The sequence below is a fragment of the Dendrobates tinctorius genome, unplaced genomic scaffold, assembly GCF_039654945.1.
Source record: "Dendrobates tinctorius isolate UK_male_01 unplaced genomic scaffold, ASM3965494v1 ptg000086l, whole genome shotgun sequence".
Classification (NCBI taxonomy): Eukaryota; Metazoa; Chordata; class Amphibia; order Anura; family Dendrobatidae; genus Dendrobates; species Dendrobates tinctorius.
In genome coordinates, this window is record NW_027361754.1 from 62,079,404 (window position 1) to 62,099,988 (window position 20,585).

The window sequence follows — 20,585 nt, forward strand, 5'->3', positions numbered from 1 at the left end:
ATCACATGCCTCATCTATCTGTGAGCTACAAATTGTGGCATTTCAGGTCTACATCGAACTGTTTTTGCTGTGTGCTACCCTAGTTAGTGACACTATTTTGCTGTTAAAAAATACAGGCCACATATTTTACAGTGTGGTATCTCCGTCACACGAAAAAAAAAAATTGTAGCATTTCAGGCCTATATTGAACTGTTTTTGCTGTGTGCTACCCTAGTTAATGACACTGTTTTTCTGTAAATAAATAAAAATACAGGCCACATATTTTACAGTGTGGTATCTCCATCACACACCTCATCTATCTGTGGGCTACAAATTGTGGCATTTCAGGCCTCCATTCAACTGTTTTTGCTGTGTGTTACCCTAGTTCTTGAAACAATTTTCCTGTAAAAAAAATAAAAATACAGGCCACATATTTTACAGTATGGTATCTCCGTCACATACCTCATCTATCTATGGGGTACAAATTGTGGTATTTTAGGCCTACATTGAACTGTTTTTGCTGTGTGCTACCCTAGTTAATGACACTGTTTTTCTGTAAATAACTAAAAATACAGGCCACATATTTTACAGTATGGTATCTCTGTCACATACCTCATCTATCTATGGGGTACAAATTGTGGTATTTTAGGCCTACATTGAACTGTTTTTGCTGTGTGCCACCCTAGTTAATGACACTGTTTTTCTGTAAATAACTAAAAATACAGGCCACATATTTTACAGTATGGTATCTCTGTCACATACCTCATCTATCTATGGGGTACAAATTGTGGTATTTTAGGCCTACATTGAACTGTTTTTGCTGTGTGCCACCCTAGTTAATGACACTGTTTTTCTGTAAATAACTAAAAATACAGGCCACATATTTTACAGTATGGTATCTCTGTCACATACCTCATCTATCTATGGGGTACAAATTGTGGTATTTTAGGCCTACATTGAACTGTTTTTGCTGTGTGCTACCCTAGTTAATGACACTGTTTTTCTGTAAATAACTAAAAATACAGGCCACATATTTTACAGTATGGTATCTCTGTCACATACCTCATCTATCTATGGGGTACAAATTGTGGTATTTTAGGCCTACATTGAACTGTTTTTGCTGTGTGCCACCCTAGTTAATGACACTGTTTTTCTGTAAATAACTAAAAATACAGGCCACATATTTTACAGTCTGGTATCTCCATCACACACCTCATCTATCTGTGGGCTGCAAATTGTGGCATTTCAGACCTCCATTGAACTGTTTTTGCTGTGTGATACCCTAGTTAGTGACACTATTTTGTTGTAAAAAAAAAATACAGGCCACATATTTTACAGTGTGGTATGGCCATCACATGACTCAGCAATCTGTAGGCTAAAAATTGTTGCATTTCAGGCCTCTATTCAACTGTTTTAGCTGTGTGTTTTACCTTAGTTCTTGAAATAACAATAAAAATACAGGCCATGTATTTTACTGTGTAGTATCTCCGTCACACGCCTCATCTATCTGTGGGCTACAAATTGTGGCATTTGAGGCCTCCATTACAATTTTTTTCCTGTGTCTTAGCCTAGTTATTGACACCAGCTTGCTAGAAAAAAAATTGTTACCTGCAGGCAAGATATTTTAAACTGTAGTTTTCCCGCACACAGATCACATATAAGTTCGCTCCAAATTCAGTCATTTATAGTGAACGTGGAAAATATTGAAGTCCTTCTAAAATGGGCAAGGCACGTGGCAAGGGACAGGGAAGTGGATGTGATAGTGATGGTGCATGCAGAGGCCGTGGGCAAGCTGAAATTGTGCCATAGCAAACACCCACATCTTCTCGACCGACCTTCTTTTCCTAATTACTAGGGGACCGCAGAACATCCCTATTGAACCCAGAGCAGTGTCAAAAGGTTGTTAGTTGGATATGTTAGTTGGATAGTGGATAATGCTTCCAGTAACTTTGCCACCACCACCACCACCACCACCCTGTCTTCCACACAGTCAAGTCGGAGTAGTCATGAGTCTGGATCGCATATTCCCCACCCTGATCCTCCTTCCTCCCACCATGCCGAGAGCCCGGAGACAACTGATCCTACACTTGGACACTCCGAAGAGCGGTCCACTTTTCCATAAATAGATTCGGGCCTCTCACCCGGTCCACTTGAAGCTGGGCAAGATGAGATCGCATGTAGCGATACCCAAATATTTGAGCATGCAAAACAGAAGCCGCGGAGACACCATCACATGTTTCTCAACGCAAGCAATGACCAGCCAGGTCTTTCCCTGGGAAGGAACAACCACGGGAAGGGCAGTCTCCAATGAAGGAAACCACCTATGCCAAAACATGGTATCCATCCACAGACAGCTGTTTCGGGGTATTGCCCCTCATCAGTGTGGAGTAGGAAACTTGCTGGTAGGAGCAATGCCTAATAAAAGACTGTGAAAAATGAGGATGAATGAACTCATGGAGATCAACATCCAACACTGCGGAGACACCATCACGTGTTTCTCAACGCAGTGATTCTAGAGCACTGCCCCCATCCCTTATGGGAAATATGCAAAACAGAAGCCGCGGAGACACCATCACATGTTTCTCAACGCAAGCAATGACCAGCCAGGTCTTTCCCCGGGAAGGAACAACCACGGGAAGGGCAGTCTCCAATGAAGGAAACCACCTATGCCAAAACATGGTATCCATCCACAGACAGCTGTTTCGGGGTATTGCCCCTCATCAGTGTGGAGTAGGAAACTTGCTGGTAGGAGCAATGCCTAGTAAAAGACTGTGAAAAATGAGGATGAATGAACTCATGGAGATCAACATCCAACACTGCGGAGACACCATCACGTGTTTCTCAACGCAGTGATTCTAGAGCACTGCCCCCATCCCTTATGGGAAATATGCAAAACATGCAAAACAGAAGCCGCGGAGACACCATCACAGTCCTTTACTAGGCATTGCTCCTACCAGCCAGTTTCCTACTCCACACTGATGAGGGGCAATACCCCGAAACAGCTGTCTGTGGATGGATACCATGTTTTGGCATAGGTGGTTTCCTTCATTGGAGACTGCCCTTCCCGTGGTTGTTCCTTCCCGGGGAAAGACCTGGCTGGTCATTGCTTGCGTTGAGAAACATGTGATGGTGTCTCCACGGCTTCTGTTTTGCATGTTTCCCATAAGGGATGGGGGCAGTGCTCTAGAATCACTGCGTTGAGAAACACGTGATGGTGTCTCCGCAGTGTTGGATGTTGATCTCCATGAGTTCATTCATCCTCATTTTTCACAGTCTTTTACTAGGCATTGCTCCTACCAGCCAGTTTCCTACTCCACACTGATGAGGGGCAATACCCCGAAACAGCTGTCTGTGGATGGATACCATGTTTTGGCATAGGTGGTTTCCTTCATTGGAGACTGCCTTCCCGTGGTTGTTCCTTCCCGGGGAAAGACCTGGCTAGTCATTGCTTGCGTTGAGAAACATGTGATGGTGTCTCCGCGGCTTCTGTTTTGCATGTTTTGCATATTTCCCATAAGGGATGGGGGCAGTGCTCTAGAATCACTGCGTTGAGAAACACGTGATGGTGTCTCCGCAGTGTTGGATGTTGATCTCCATGAGTTCATTCATCCTCATTTTTCACAGTCTTTTACTAGGCATTGCTCCTACCAGCCAGTTTCCTACTCCACACTGATGAGGGGCAATACCCCGAAACAGCTGTCTGTGGATGGATACCATGTTTTGGCATAGGTGGTTTCCTTCATTGGAGACTGCCCTTCCCGTGGTTGTTCCTTCCCGGGGAAAGACCTGGCTGGTCATTGCTTGCGTTGAGAAACATGTGATGGTGTCTCCGTGGCTTCTGTTTTGCATGTTTTGCATATTTCCCATAAGGGATGGGGGCAGTGCTCTAGAATCACTGCGTTGAAAAACACGTGATGGTGTCTCCGCAGTGTTGGATGTTGATCTCCATGAGTTCATTCATCCTCATTTTTCACAGTCTTTTACTAGGCATTGCTCCTACCAGCCAGTTTCCTACTCCACACTGATGAGGGGCAATACCCCGAAACAGCTGTCAGTGGATGGATACCATGTTTTGGCATAGGTGGTTTCCTTCATTGGAGACTGCCCTTCCCGTGGTTGTTCCTTCCCGGGGAAAGACGTGGCTGGTCATTGCTTGCGTTGAGAAACATGTGATGGTGTCTCCGCGGCTTCTGTTTTGCATGTTTTGCATATTTCCCATAAGGGATGGGGGCAGTGCTCTAGAATCACTGCGTTGAGAAACACGTGATGGTGTCTCCGCAGTGTTGGATGTTGATCTCCATGAGTTCATTCATCCTCATTTTTCACAAATATTTGAGCAGTCACGGTCTCACGAAGGTGACGGTTGGAACGTGTCACAAGAGGTGGATGATGATGAGAAACAATTTCCAGAAAGTCAGGAGGAGTACCAGGGTGCGGAAGTGGAAGATGAGGTGGTGGATGATGTTGTAACTGACCCAACCTTGCAGGGGGACATGCAGAGCGAGGACAGCAGCACACAGGGGGAGGGAGGCGTAGCACCCCAACAGACAGGAAAAAGCAATGTGGTGGCCATAGACAGAAGGCAGGAAACCATTCCTCGTAACACCAACACGACAGAAGTTGGCAGTACAACTGTTAGGTCTTCCCGAGCCTGGTTGTGTTTTTAAAGACTCAGCCGATAACCCCAAACAGGTCATTTGCACCATCTGCCATGCCTGCATCAGCAGGGGTAGCAAAACTACCAGCCTGACCACCACCAGCATGATTATGCACAAGGTAGCAAAGCACCCGACTTTGTGAGCCAAACCCCAGGGTCCAGGAACACTGTCTACGGGTGACACCACTGCTTCTTCCGCTATTGTGCGTGGAAGCCAATCCCCTGTCCATGGTGCCTGCGATGATGCCTCCTGCCCTGCAACTGTCCTTGCACACACTCAACTACCACCATCATCAAGCAAGTCCATGTCTTTGTCCCAGCACAGCGTTCAGTTGACCATACCCCAGTCCTTGGAATGCAAGTGTAAATACACAGCCAACGCCACACAGGCCACAGTACTAAATTCACACATTTCTCGCCTGCTTGTGCTCGAAATGTTGCCTTTTAGGTTCTTGGAGACGGAAGCTTTCCGCAACCCGATGGCGACAGCCATCCCAAGGTACTCTGGTCCACAGCTGCCACTATTTCTCCCGGTGTGCTGTCCTGGCATTACACAAGCATGTGTCCCGCAACATTACCAGTGCCCTCAACAGTGCTGTTACTGAGAAAGTTCACCTAACCATGGACACGAGGACAAGTGCTTGTGGGCAGGGATGGTACATCTCGTTGACGGCACACTGGGTTATCATCGTCGTAGCCAGGACCTGATCCGACCTTGGGTTGAAACACGTCCTCCCGACACCAAGGGTTGTGGGTCCTACGTCAATCAGGGTTGTCCCCACAGTCTTCAGCTCCTACACCTCCTCCTCTTCAGCTTCCATCTCCGAAATGACCACATCAGCCACAAGCTGGAAACACTGCAGCACTGTCTCAGTCAAGTGGCAACAGGCTGTGCTGAAGCTAATATGCTTAGGTGACAAACCACACAATGCTGAAGAGCAGGCAGATCTGTGACTGACACTGCTGAACCTACAGCCAGGCAGGGTCGTGTGTGACAATGGCCAGAACCTGATGGCGGCTCTGAGGTGAGCTCATTCCTGGCCCATGTGCTTAACCTCGTTGTTCAACGTTTTCTCAAAAGCTACCCAGAGCTGCCGGATCTGCTTGTGAAAGTATGCCACCTGTGTGCCTATTTTAGAAAGTCAGCTACAACTTTCTCTGCCTTTGCCGTGCTTCAACAGCGCTTGCAGCTTCTGGCTCACCGACTGGTGTGTGATGTCCCCATGTGTTGGAACTCTACACTGCAGATGTTGGAAAGCATTTGTGAGCAGAAGAGGGCAGTTGTTGACTAACAGCATAAGAACTCAGGAGTGGACATGGATGTCAGACATATGTACCATCCTACAAAACTTTGAGTCCACCAGGATGGTGAGCGGCGATGACGCCATAATTAGCATTACCATCCCGCTTCTCTGTATTCTGAAAAGCTCTCTGCTCACAATGAAGGAGGATGCATTGCAGGCGGAGCACGATGAGATGGAGAAAGGAACCATACAGGGTGATTACACAGCCCAGCCTCATGTCATCCCAACGTGGATTGGTTGACAATGAGGAAGAGGAGGAGGAAGAACAGGAGCTACTTTCATGTGCTATAGATGCGGGCATGGCCTGAGGACAGGGAGGAGGAGGATTAGAGCATGGACAGTCATCATCTTGGTGAGGACACGAAAGTCTTGCCTGTTAGCAGTCTTGCATGCATGGCTGACTTTAAATTGCGTTGCCTTTCTCGTGACCTTCGTATTCTCCAAATTTTGGGTGATAGTCATTACTGGTTGGTGAAACTTCTAGACCCATGCTATAAGGAGAACTTTCATGCTCTTCTTCCAGAGGCATACAGGTGTACTAAAATGGTGCAGTACCAGAAGGCCATTGGTGCAGAATTATTAAAAAAATTTCCATCTGAAAATGCTGGTGGCAGAGGTCACAGTTTGTTGGCCAACCAAGGAGTACAGGCGAGAGAGACACAACTCCAATCCAACAGAGGCAGGGGAACAATGTCAAAGTTCAGGGAGAGTTTTCTCAGACCCCCCATCACACTGGCCTTGAGGCGTAGGGTACTCTGACAAGGAGTGCAAAGTTTTGGAAGATGCTGAGGGAGTACCTTGCTGACCGTACCAATGTCCTCCTTGATTCCTCTGTGCCTTTTAATTATTGGGTATCCAAGCTGGACACGTGGCATGAACTGGCTCTCTATGCCTTGGAGGTCTTGGCCTGCCCTGCCACTAGCATTTTGTCAGAGCGGGTTTTTAGTGCCGCTGGTAGAATTATAACTGATAAGAGCATCCACCTGTCAACTGAAAATGCTACCAGGCTGACTCTTATAAAAATGAACAAGGGCTAGATTGGGCCAGACTTCTCTATACCACTGAATGATAACAGCGAAACATAACCTCAAATCCAGTGTCATTTTTTGGGAGGTATATTCCCATGCACCTTTTTACACCCACACATGGGTGTATGCTTAATGATTTTTCCTATTTGCTGTTATCCTCCTCCTTCTCCTCATCCTCAGCTGCCACCACCCCTAGATCACCATGGTGACCGTGATCCGTGATGCAACAGCCACTTTATTGTGTTTTTAATGCCAGTTCCAAAAATGTTTACACAGTATGTTGAGGTGTACTCCCCAGGGGCAAATGTTTGGCAGCCCATACACTTAGTGTATGCGCATCACAACCATAGGAGACCCGCTCCTTTAAATTGTGAAAAGATTTTTAGTAGGCCATCCTCCACTTTTCTTCCGACACCACCACTAGTTCACCAGGGTGAACATGTTCCGTGATGCAGCAGGCAAGTCATTTTTTTCAAGGGTGTTTATGATGCCCGTTTCAAAAATGTTTACACAGTATGTTGAAGTGTACCCCCCAGGGAGAAATGTTTAGCAGCCCATACACTTAGTGTATACGCATTGCAACCATAGGAGACCCGCTCCTTCAAATTGAGAAAGATTTTTAGCAGGCCATCCTCCACATCTCTTCCGACACCATCACTAGATCACCAAGATGAACATGTTCCATGATGCAAGAGCCACATTATTGTTTCAGTGGGGTGTTTTTAGTGTCAGCAGAGTTCTCCTATCGTTTCTTGTGGCCCCCCCTTCCAATGAGGAGTCCAAATAAATATCAATTTAAAAAAAATGATAGGGTTGTACAGGAAGAGCAAATAGATATTTGTGGTTTGGCACTGCGCCCTGCCTACACTCGAGAAATTATTTTTTTATTACCAGCATTAAATACAAATTTGTAAATGCAAATGAAGTTGATAGAAAACCACAATCTGTTCCTCTGTACACATCTCAGTATTTAGATCACTATTAGCGTGTTCTACTTCCTTTCAGCATTTCTCTGTATTCAGATCACAGATATCACAACATGCTTCAGCCGCAGGGCAACAAGTATTGCCTACAATTGTAGAGTTTCAGATGACATTTTCACAGTGTGAAACATTAATTAGGCATAAAAATTTTCTTTGTCTAGAACACAGTCCATGGACACTTAGTAATTCCCCCCCATTTATTGGAATATGCAGGTCTTAATATCCATTTGGAGGAATACAGATATTAAAACTACAAAACAACAAAGAATATCTTTTAAGCAGAAACAGATTATTGAAGAAATTTTAACAAGTTATTCAACATTTAGCCTCCCTTGACATAACAGTAGAACCATAATCGCGCTCGATCTGAATACTAGAGCAAGGGTAAAACGGAAATTCTTGAGGCAATGCTGCAACTGCCCACAATGAAGGTGAATTGTACTACAATGCTGGGAACAGGATTGATTGTCCAATGTCTGATTCCAGACTCCTTCAAACATCAACTACCTGCTGCTGATCAGCGCTAATCAAAACACAAGAAGCAAAATGAAGGGATTTTTTTCAAGGAGTCTCTGGGCCCATATGTGACTTGGGAATCTCTCTTATTACAGTCTCCAATTTGTGTTGGTCTCATCAGAGCTTAATATTAAATGCAGTTGGATGGATGACTGCTGATGACTTTGAGGATTTAAAGAGTCCTTTTAAGATAGTATCAGGATCAACTTCAGCTGGAGTATTTGAATCAACACTGGAGGAGGAGGTTGAGTTTCTTCTAGATTCACCTTCCTTATTTGATGGGGTGTCACTTAATCTTTGAAGGATGGGATGGTCTAATGTTATCACACTACCATTCAAATGAAGTTGCATTTCATTGGTTGTTCATCTAGGTATTTGTTGCTGTATTTTTTGTAGGCACTAACTGCATCTTCCTTTCTTATAAACACAACCTCTGCAACTCCGTAACTCAACAAGCGGGTGAGCTTCAAGGCACCATATACACATAAAAACTACATTATATCTTCCTCTGTGACTCTTGGATGCAAATTATTAAGTCATTTTTTGCCTTCTAAAGGGCTAACGACAGACTCTATTGTAGTCGGCCCTACTGAAGAAATGTCCTCCTTTGTGACAAGTGTCCATGACACGTTGGTTAGAGCCTTTGTGTGCAATAGAGGTGATGAAGTCTTCTGCTGAGTAGATATGGGATCTGTGTATGCATCATTCTGTAGCACTTTAGTAAGAGGTAAAGTTTGCCCAAGAGAAAATTAATTTCCAAGACATTCCATGCCTTTTTTGCACATTGTTAGCAGCTGTGATTTTCATCTTCTTTGTGGGGATGTGGGAAAGTTCCAAGTCTTCATCAATACCATCATCGTCCATATCTTGTAAAGATGAAATCTGTGGTTTCCCTGGTTCGTGGTTAGCAACGTTTATTCGTATTACTTTAACATTGTTCATTACATAGTAACATAGTAACATAGTTTTGAAGGCTGAAGGAAGACCTTATGTCCATCTAGTTCAGCCTATTTTTAGTGCAGCTGTTCTGCATTGGTGATCCTGGGGAAGGCAAAAAACCCACAGAGTAGAAGCCAATTTTCTCCATAGGGAAAAAAATTCCTTCCCCTAAGCTGGGTCAACCATCTACCTATAATATTATGTTATTCGTAACCTTCTATACTGTTACTCACAAGAAAAGCATCCATTCCTTTCTTAAATTCATTCAGTGAGTGGGCCATCACCACTTCCTCAGGAAGAGAATTCCAGAGCCTCACTGCTCTTACCGTGAAGAACCCTCTTCTATGCTGGTGCAGAAATTGTCTTTCCTCCAAACGAAGAGAATGCCCCCTTGTTCTTGTCACAGTACTTGGTACAAACAGTTCATTGGAGAGATCTCTGTATTGCCCTCTGATATACTTGTACATAGAGTTGAGCGAAACGGGTCGAAAAAATTCAAAAGTCGCCGACTTTTGGCAAAGTCGGGTTTCATGAAACGAAACCCGACCCTAGGATGAGGTCGGCCACGAGGTCGGCGACTTACGCGCCAAAGTCGCATTTCAAAAGTTTGTTTTGCGCTCTTTTTCAGCCAATCAGGATCCACGGACACTGTGGGCAACGTGATGACCTAGGCACGGGTCACCACCATCTTTCAGAAGGGCATGCAAGTGATTGGCTTGCTTTGGTGGGCGTCACAGGGGGTATAAAAGGGCGTGCACGCCGACCGCCATCTTACTTCTGCCGATCTTAGTATAGGGAGAGGTTGCTGCTGATTCTGTAGGGAGAGCGTTAGGCAGGGAAGAAGACAAAAAAACTGCTTCTGCTGCTAGCGATTTGGCCTGCACAACACACAAGTCACTGTGTGTGCAGTGCAAGGGGAGGCTATATTGTGGTGTATCAGTGGTGTTGGTTGTTGGGCTGCCTTTTAAGGTTTCCTGACACGCTGGCATTGCTGTTTACCCACTGCTCCGCAAACTGCTTTTTTAAAAGCAATCCAATCTCCCTTATCCTCTAGTCACTTTTGTCACAGCTGTGCCATCGAGCCTGTCACATAGCGCTCAGATATCAGTGGGCCTCACACAATCCACAAGTGTCCAGTGTCCAAAAGTGTGCGCAGAGATTCAAAATCTCCATTATCCTCTCGTCACTTTGGTCAAAGGCAGCTGTGCCATCGAGCGTGTCACATAGCGCTAAGATATCAGTGGGCCACACACAATCAACAAGTGTCCAGTGTCCAAAAGTGTGCGCAGAGATTCAAAATCTCCATTATCCTCTCGTCACTTTGGTCACAGGCAGCTGTGCCATCGAGCGTGTCACATAGCGCTCAGATATCAGTGGGCCTCACACAATCCACAAGTGTCCAGTGTCCAAAAGTGTGCGCAGAGATTCAAAATCTCCATTATCCTCTCGTCACTTTGGTCACAGGCAGCTGTGCCATCGAGCGTGTCACATAGCGCTCAGATATCAGTGGGCCTCACACAATCCACAAGTGTCCAGTGTCCAAAAGTGTGCGCAGAGATTCAAAATCTCCATTATCCTCTCGTCACTTTGGTCACAGGCAGCTGTGCCATCGAGCGTGTCACATAGCTCTCAGATATCAGTGGGCCTCACACAATCCACAAGTGTCCAGTGTCCAAAAGTGTGCGCAGAGATTCAAAATCTCCATTATCCTCTCGTCACTTTGGTCACAGGCAGCTGTGCCATCGAGCGTGTCACATAGCTCTCAGATATCAGTGGGCCTCACACAATCCACAAGTGTCCAGTGTCCAAAAGTGTGCGCAGAAATTCAAAATCTCCATTATCCTCTCGTCACTTTGGTCCCAGCTGTGCCATCGAGCCTGTCACATAGCGCTCAGATATCAGTGGGCCTCACACAATCCACAAGTGTCCAGTGTCCAAAAGTGTGCGCAGAGATTCAAAATCTCCATTATCCTCTCGTCACTTTTGTCACAGGCAGCTGTGCCATCGAGCCTGTCACATAGCGCTCAGATATCAGTGGGCCTCACACAATCCACAAGTGTCCAGTGTCCAAAAGTGTGCACAGAGATTCAAAATCTCCATTATCCTCTCGTCACTTGGGTCACAGCTGTGCCATCGAGCCTGTCACATAGCGCTCAGATATCAGTGGGCCTCACACAATCCACAAGTGTCCAGTGTCCAAAAGTGTGCGCAGAGATTCAAAATCTCCATTATCCTCTCGTCACTTTGGTCACAGGCAGCTGTGCCATCGAGCGTGTCACATAGCGCTCAGATATCAGTGGGCCTCACACAATCCACAAGTGTCCAGTGTCCAAAAGTGTGCGCAGAGATTCAAAATCTCCATTATCCTCTCGTCACTTTGGTCACAGGCAGCTGTGCCATCGAGCGTGTCACATAGCGCTCAGATATCAGTGGGCCTCACACAATCCACAAGTGTCCAGTGTCCAAAAGTGTGCGCAGAGATTCAAAATCTCCATTATCCTCTCGTCACTTTGGTCACAGGCAGCTGTGCCATCGAGCGTGTCACATAGCGCTCAGATATCAGTGGGCCTCACACAATCCACAAGTGTCCAGTGTCCAAAAGTGTGCGCAGAGATTCAAAATCTCCATTATCCTCTCGTCACTTTGGTCACAGGCAGCTGTGCCATCGAGCGTGTCACATAGCGCTCAGATATCAGTGGGCCTCACACAATCCACAAGTGTCCAGTGTCCAAAAGTGTGCGCAGAGATTCAAAATCTCCATTATCCTCTCGTCACTTTGGTCACAGGCAGCTGTGCCATCGAGCGTGTCACATAGCGCTCAGATATCAGTGGGCCTCACACAATCCACAAGTGTCCAGTGTCCAAAAGTGTGCGCAAAGATTCAAAATCTCCATTATCCTCTCGTCACTTTGGTCACAGGCAGCTGTGCCATCGAGCGTGTCACATAGCGCTCAGATATCAGTGGGCCTCACACAATCCACAAGTGTCCAGTGTCCAAAAGTGTGCGCAGAGATTCAAAATCTCCATTATCCTCTCGTCACTTTGGTCACAGGCAGCTGTGCCATCGAGCGTGTCACATAGCGCTCAGATATCAGTGGGCCTCACACAATCCACAAGTGTCCAGTGTCCAAAAGTGTGCGCAGAGATTCAAAATCTCCATTATCCTCTCGTCACTTTGGTCACAGGCAGCTGTGCCATCGAGCCTGTCACATAGCGCTCAGATATCAGTGGGCCTCACACAATCCAAAAGTGTCCACTGTCCACAAGTGTGTGCAGAAATTCTAAATCTCCCCTGTCCTATAGACACCTTGTACCTTGTTTTACATTACTATATAGTTTGTTGGATTTTGTCTACATTTCTACCAAAAATGAGGAAGGCTGGTGGAAGAGGCCGTGGAATTGGGCGGGGGTTGGCAGCTGGTAATGATGGTGTTGGTGGTGGATCTGATGGTAGTGGCAAGAGCAAAATAGGACCAAATGCAGGAGGTGCTGACCCTGCGTCATCGTCTGGCTACATAAGGCCTCGAACGCTTAGTTTTCTAGGAGTTGGCAAACCGCTTTTAAAGGCAGAGCATCAGGAAAAAGTTTTGTCTTACATTGCTGACTCAGCCTCCAGCTCTATCGCCTCCTCTTCTTCAGTTGTAAAAAGTAAAAGCACTGAGTCGTCATTGGAGGCTCATGTTCATGAACCACACCTTTCCTTGTGTCCTTCACCCCAACCAAGATTGAAGGATGACGCAGGCCATACTACTGATTACTCCATGGAGCTGTTTTCACATACCATGCCTGGATTATCAAGTAAAATGCTGAATTACCCAGGCCAAGATGAATCTGACATGGAGTGCACTGATGCACAGCCGCTGATGGATGATTCTGCTGGTACATTCACTCAGAGCACTACATTGTCCTCGCAGTGTACAGAGCCAGATTTTGACCCTGATGAGACTCAGGTGCCCCTTCCCGCACACTATACCACCATACACGGTGACACAGAGAAAGGTGCACATGACATAGAAGAGGAGGTGATGGATGACCCAGTTGTTGACCCAGATTGGCATCCATTGGGGGAAGAGGGTGCTGCTTCCAATAGCTCAGATGAGGAGCATCCACAGCAGACATCGACATCGCAACAGCTGTTATCTGGCAGGCCCAGAGCACTCCAAAGACAGGTTCCAAACATCAAAAGAGTTGCTGGACAGCTTGTCCAGAGGGTCAAAAGATCACAGCGTGCTAGGCTGCAAAATGTCTGCCAAAGTAGGAAGAGTGCAGTGTGGCACTTTTTTGACCAAAATCCTCATGATCAGGCCAAGGTTATCTGTAAGAAGTGCGCAAAGACCTTTAGCCGAGGGAAAAATCTGAAAAATTTGAATACCAGTTGCATGCTTAGACATTTAACCAGCATGCACTTGCAAGCGTGGACACAACACCAAACCTCAAGTGCCACATGTGCAACTGATCACAACGAAGGTAGTCAGCAACGCTACATTGTTTCCCCCACTGTAAGCCCACCGGTTAGCACAGCAGCAAATGTTGAGGTGTCGTTGCAAGACCACAGCAGTCAGGGAATCCCACTGTTATATCAACGAAAGACTGATTCTAGGCCATCAGAAAGAACACCAACTCCATCACCATCATCAACCCTCTCTCAGTCCGCCCTGTCCACCGCTACTTCCACCATATGCAGCTCTCAAGTCCAGCTCACCCTCCCAGACACTATGACTAGGTCAAGAAAGTACTCAGTCTCTCATCCGCGTACACTGGGTTTGAACGCCCACATTGCCAAACTAATCTCGTTTGAGATGATGCCCTTTCGGTTGGTGGAAAGTACAGCTTTCCGCGAACTCATGGCCTATGCAGTACCACGCTATGACCTACCCAGTCGCCACTTCTTCTCTCGCAAAGCCATCCCAGCCCTCCACCATCATGTGAAAGACCGCATTGTCCATGCACTCAAGCAGTCAGTGAGCTGAAAGGTGCACCTCACAACTGATGCATGGTCCAGTCGGCATGGCCAGGGCCGTTACGTGTCCATCACTGCGCACTGGGTTAATGTGGTGGATGCAGGGTCCACAGGGGACAGCGGTGGTGGGACAGTGCTGCCTAGCCCACGGTATAGGAAACAGTTGGCTGTAGGCGTTCGACCCTCCTCCTCCTCCTCCAGAAGCGAAAGCTCGTCCACAGAGCGCAGTCGTACGAGCACTCCATCTGCAGCTGCCACTGTTGCACACGATGTGTCCCCCTATCGAGCAGCTAGTGGAAAGCGTCAGCAGGCTGTGTTGCAGATGATGTGTTTGGGCGACAGACACACCGCCGAGGTGCTGGCCGAGTACTTGATGCGACAAACTGAGTCATGGCTGGGCAGTGTACATCTTGAGGCAGGCAAGGTAGTTAGTGATAACGGCCGTAATTTTGTGGCAGCCATAGCCCTTTCAAAACTCAGCCACATACCTTGCTTGGCTCACACCTTGAACCTGGTGGTGCAGTGCTTCCTCAAAAATTATCCGGAGTTAACAGCCCTGCTCCAGAAGGTGCGAAGACTGTGCGCGCACATCCGCCGGTCTCCTGTACACTCCGTTTGTATGCAGAAGCTGCAGCGATTGCTCCACCTTCCCAACCACCGCCTCATTATCGACATTGCAACAAGGTGGAACTCCACCCTGCACATGGTGGAGCGGCTGTGCGAGCAGAGGCAGGCCATAATGCATTTGTGGGAGGATACACGGCCAGGCACTTTGAGAGCAGACATGGAGTTGACAGGCGTGCAGTGGTCGAAGCTGAAAGACCTTTGTAAAGTCCTTCAGTGTTTTGAGGAATGCACACGGCTGGTAAGCGCAGACGACGCCATCCTAAGCATGAGCATCCCACTTATGCGTCTGCTCATGCAAACTTTGACGCACCTTAAGGAGCAGGCGTCTGCAGCCAATGTTGATGAGGAGGAAGAGGAGGAGGGAATCCTTGATGACATTCAGCCATTGTCTGCTCAGGGACCTCTCCTGGACGAGGTGGAGGAAGAAGAGGAGGAGGAGGAGGATGATGGGGATGATTACTTAGGGGAGGAGGATGCATCTCGTGGGGCAAGTGAAAATGTTGGCGTGGCAAGGTCTGGTACAGGGTTTGTGCGTGACTGGAGGGATGTGGATTTGCCAGAAAGTGCTCCTCCACCCAGCACTCGCAGTGCATCATTGACACCGGGAACATTGGCCCACATGTCAGATTATGCCTTGCGGATCCTAAAAAGGGACCCCCGCATTGCCAAAATGATGAACGATGACGACTACTGGTTGGCCAGCATCCTGGATCCACGCTATAAAGGCAAATTACAAAACATCATGCCACAGGAGAACCTTGACCTAATATTGGCTAACAAACAAGCAACTCTGGTAAATCGGTTGCTTGAGGCATTCCCAGCACACAGCAGCGGTGATGGTTCTCACACGAGCCGTACGGGCCGGGGGCAGCTTGGCAGAGGTGTTCGTGGTGCACACAGCAGAAGTGGCGTTGGAGACAGGGGTTTCATGACAATGTTGTGGACTGATTTTTCAAATACCGCTCACACAACTGGTAATACTGCATCGATGGAAAGTGACAGGAGACAGCAGTTGTCAACTATGGTTACAAACTACTTTTCCTCCCATATCGATGTTCTCCCACACAGGTCATTCCCCTTTGACTATTGGGCCGCTAAACTGGACACCTGGCCTGAATTGGCCCAATATGCCTTACAGGAGCTCGCTTGCCCAACTGCAAGTGTGCTATCGGAAAGAGTCTTCAGTGCAGCTGGATCAATCCTGACAGAAAAAAGGACCCGTCTGTCAACCCAAAATGTGGATGATCTAACCTTCATTAAAATGAACCACGCATGGGTTTCCAAGGATTTTGTCCCACCTTCCCCTGATGACACATAGGGTGACAGAAAAATGGCTTGCTTTGGTCCACCGCTTCCTGGTACTTCACCTATTTCGCCTTTTGCATCAGCTGAATGTCCAACATCAACATATGCCACTTTCTAAAACTCCCTAACTGTGCTGCCTCCCCCCCCCATGGCCGGGGTCAACACCTACCGCACGACACCGTGTGAGTGCCGTTGCCCTGGACAGGTGGGTAGGCCGACTCTTGGGCGCGGGCACTGGCACAGGGTCCCTCATAGTGCAATCAAGTGTCTCTGACGGTGGTGGTGCACACCCGCCGTCAGACACACCGCTGTACTATGAGGGGCCCAGTGCCAGTACCGACGCCCACGAGTGGGCCCCCCTTGCTTGGGCAGGGCCCCAGCATTTGCAATCTTTACCTCTCCCTGCTCCTCCGCTGTGTAATCTGGGCCGTCAAATCCATACTGTGCCTGACACCGTCTGAGCCTGCCTCCTGAGACATATATTTTGAATGTGTATGCTATCCATACATGTTATCCGGGGATACGGTACCCTTTCTAACCTTTGTGCAATCACGTGCAATCCATACTGTGCCTGACACCGTCTGAGCCTGCCTCCTGAGACATATATTTTGAATGTGTACGCTATCCATACATGTTATCCAGGGATACGGTACCCTTTCTAACCTTTGTGCAATCACGTGCAATCCATACTGGGCCTGACACCATCTGAGCCTGCCTCCTGAGACATATATTTTGAATGTGTACGCTATCCATACATGTTATCCAGGGATACGGTACCCTTTCTAACCTTTGTGCAATCACGTGCAATCCATACTGGACCTAACACCGTCTGAGCCTGCCTCCTGAGACATATATTTTGAATGTGTACGCTATCCATACATGTTATCCGGGGATACGGTACCCTTTCTAACCTTTGTGCAATCACGTGCAATCCATACTGGGCCTAACACCGTCTGAGCCTGCCTCCTGATACATATATTTTGAATGTGTACGCTATCCATACATGTTATCCGGGGATACGGTACCCTTTCTAACCTTTGTGCAATCACGTGCAATCCATACTGGGCCTAACACCGTCTGAGCCTGCCTCCTGAGACATATATTTTGAATGTGTACGCTATCCATACATGTTATCCGGGGATATGGTACCCTTTCTAACCTTTGTGCAATCACGTGCAATCCATACTGTGCCTGACACCGTCTGAGCCTGCCTCCTGAGACATATATTTTGAATGTGTACGCTATCCATACATGTTATCCAGGGATACGGTACCCTTTCTAACCTTTGTGCAATCACGTGCAATCCATACTGGGCCTAACACCGTCTGAGCCTGCCTCCTGAGACATATATTTTGAATGTGTACGCTATCCATACATGTTATCCGGGGATACGGTACCCTTTCTAACCTTTGTGCAATCACGTGCAATCCATACTGTGCCTGACACCGTCTGAGCCTGCCTCCTGAGACATATATTTTGAATGTGTACGCTATCCATACATGTTATCCGGGGATACGGTACCCTTTCTAACCTTTGTGCAATCACGTGCAATCCATACTGTGCCTAACACCGTCTGAGCCTGCCTCCTGAGACATATATTTTGAATGTGTACGCTATCCATACATGTTATCCGGGAATACGGTACCCTTTCTAACCTTTGTGCAATCACGTGCAATCCATACTGGGCCTAACACCGTCTGAGCCTGCCTCCTGAGACATATATTTTGAATGTGTACGCTATCCATACATGTTATCCGGGGATACGGTACCCTTTCTAACCTTTGTGCAATCACGTGCAATCCATACTGTGCCTGACACCGTCTGAGCCTGCCTCCTGAGACATATATTTTGAATGTGTACGCTATCCATACATGTTATCCAGGGATACGGTACCCTTTCTAACCTTTGTGCAATCACGTGCAATCCATACTGGGCCTGACACCGTCTGAGCCTGCCTCCTGAGACATATATTTTGAATGTGTACGCTATCCATACATGTTATCCAGGGATACGGTACCCTTTCTAACCTTTGTGCAATCACGTGCAATCCATACTGGGCGTGAGAACGGCTGGCGAGCTGTTAAGCAAGCTACAGCACCTGTCCAGACAAGTACAGGGATTCCCTAGCGAGGAGACTTATTTGATTGTTTTCAATGTTGGGACAGCAATTTTTGGGGAGCACTATACTCTGGAGAATGATAGATGGGGCCCACCATACACTGGAACATTCCAAAGGTGGACATCAGACACTGGAGCAGCATTTACAGGGCCCATTATACACTAGAGCATTAGAAATGGGGCCCATTATGTTTGGAGCATTATTTGGGCCCATAAGACAGTGGAGCTTCATCCATGGGGACCAACATATACTGTAGCATTATGTGGAGCTCATCATATACTGTTTCAAACATTATATGGGACCAATGATTCTGTATGGAGAAATAGATGGGCCTCGTCATGAGATGTAAAAAGTGAGGTATTTTTCATTGTACTATACCGCTATTTATCTGCCGTATCGGAGCATGATGAGTTGTGGTATGTGTTAAAGGGGCGCTCTTTCGCCCAGGGCACATGAAAACCTGCAGCCAGCCCTCCCCCCCCACAACTTTAGCCAAATAACCCCCATTTTTCAGTGCGTAACTTGTATTATGAAGTTAATTAAGGTTGACAAGCTTAAGTAAGAAGAATTGATGCTTTTGGCATTCAAATGGGCACTGTAGGTGTGTTTCCTGTCCTCCTCTCACTGCCGACTTTTATTCCCCATTGACTTACATTGGGTGTCGTGTTTCGGGACGACCCCGACTTTTCCCTATAATCGGACGATCTTGCTCGACCCGACTTTTGGAAAAGTCGGGTTTCACGAAACGCGACCCTAAAAAACCAAAAGTCGCTCAACTCTACTTGTACATATATATTAAGTCTCCCCTAAGTCTTCTCTTTTCTAGAGTAAATAGACCTAATTTTGATAACCTTTCTGGGTATTGTAGTGAACCAATTCCTTTTTTCATTTTAGTAGCCCACCTTTGAACCCTTTCAAGTTCAGTAATGTCTTTCTTGAGCACCGGCGTCCAAAATTGCACACAATACTCCAAGTGTGGTTCTGACGAGTGATTTGTACAGAGGGAAAATTATGTTTTCATCTTGTGTCCCAGACCTCTTCTAATGCATCTCATGACCATATTTGCTTTGGTGGCAGCTGCCTGACACTGGGCACTCCAATTTAGCTTCTTATTGACTAAGATGCCTAAGTCTTTTTCCATGTCTGATTTCCCCAGCAGTTTCCCATTTAGTAAGTAATTGTAGCATCTGTTTCTCCTTCCCATGTGCATAACCTTACACTTATCTGTGTTAAACCTCATTTGCCATTTTTCAGCCCAATTCTCCAATTTACTCAAATCTTTCTGTAGTTGCAAACTGTCCTCCTTTGTGTTAACAACCTTACATAGTTTTGTATCATCAGCAAAGATGATCACCTGAAGAAATAATTTTCGTCTGTGAAGTTTTGATGATCTTGGTAATATTTATGGGTGAAGATGAAGAACCTTGTGCCACGAGTGAGTTGACAGTTACGGCAGGTGCACTCCTCTTTAAACTTAGTTTTCTACGAACATCCATTAGTTTCGTTGGTTGTCCTCCAACATTGATCTGCTGCTTTCTAGAATTCAGCATCTCACGAGCATCTTGCACTTTACCCTTTATACGGAAACATGTGTCTTTGGCAACCAATTTTTCATGGGCATCTTTTATGCCTAGCTTGAGACTCGCATCTGTTACAACTATCTTCTGACGGGCATCAAACGCATTCCGGTAATTGGTGGTGGGTAAATGAATAATCATTGTAGACTGGATCCTGGATCTCATACCTCCCATATCCCATCTGTTATTAATCCTGTACGTTCCCATTCCCGCCATCACCATGCCCCTTTTCTTGATCACTTCATCCAATGACACATACGCCATACTTCTGCTACAAACCTGCAATTTGCCAGCAGCAACTGTGTAGGAAACCACGTTATTGTTTTCAAGGGTGTTTATGATGCCCGTAAAAAAATGTTGACAAAGTATGTTGTGTACCCCCAGTGCGAAATGTTTGTCAGCCCATACACTTAAGGCCCCTTTACATTTAGCAATGCACCAGCGATCCCGACCACGATATGACCCGATCAGGATTGCTGGTACATCGCTAAATGGTCGCTAGTGAGCTGCCAAACAGGCAGATCTCACTAGAGATGCAGCAGCGGTCGGCGGTCGTACTCACCTTTCAGACGCAGCGATGATGACCGTCTT

At 46.8% G+C, this 20,585-nt stretch overlaps 1 pseudogene; it reads right to left on the reverse strand.

Moving 5' to 3' along the window:
- Positions 1-8,584: 8,584 nt before the first annotated feature.
- On the reverse strand, positions 8,585-20,258 carry LOC141098076 (polymerase delta-interacting protein 3-like; annotated as a pseudogene).
- Between the last annotated feature and the right edge of the window lie 327 nt (positions 20,259-20,585).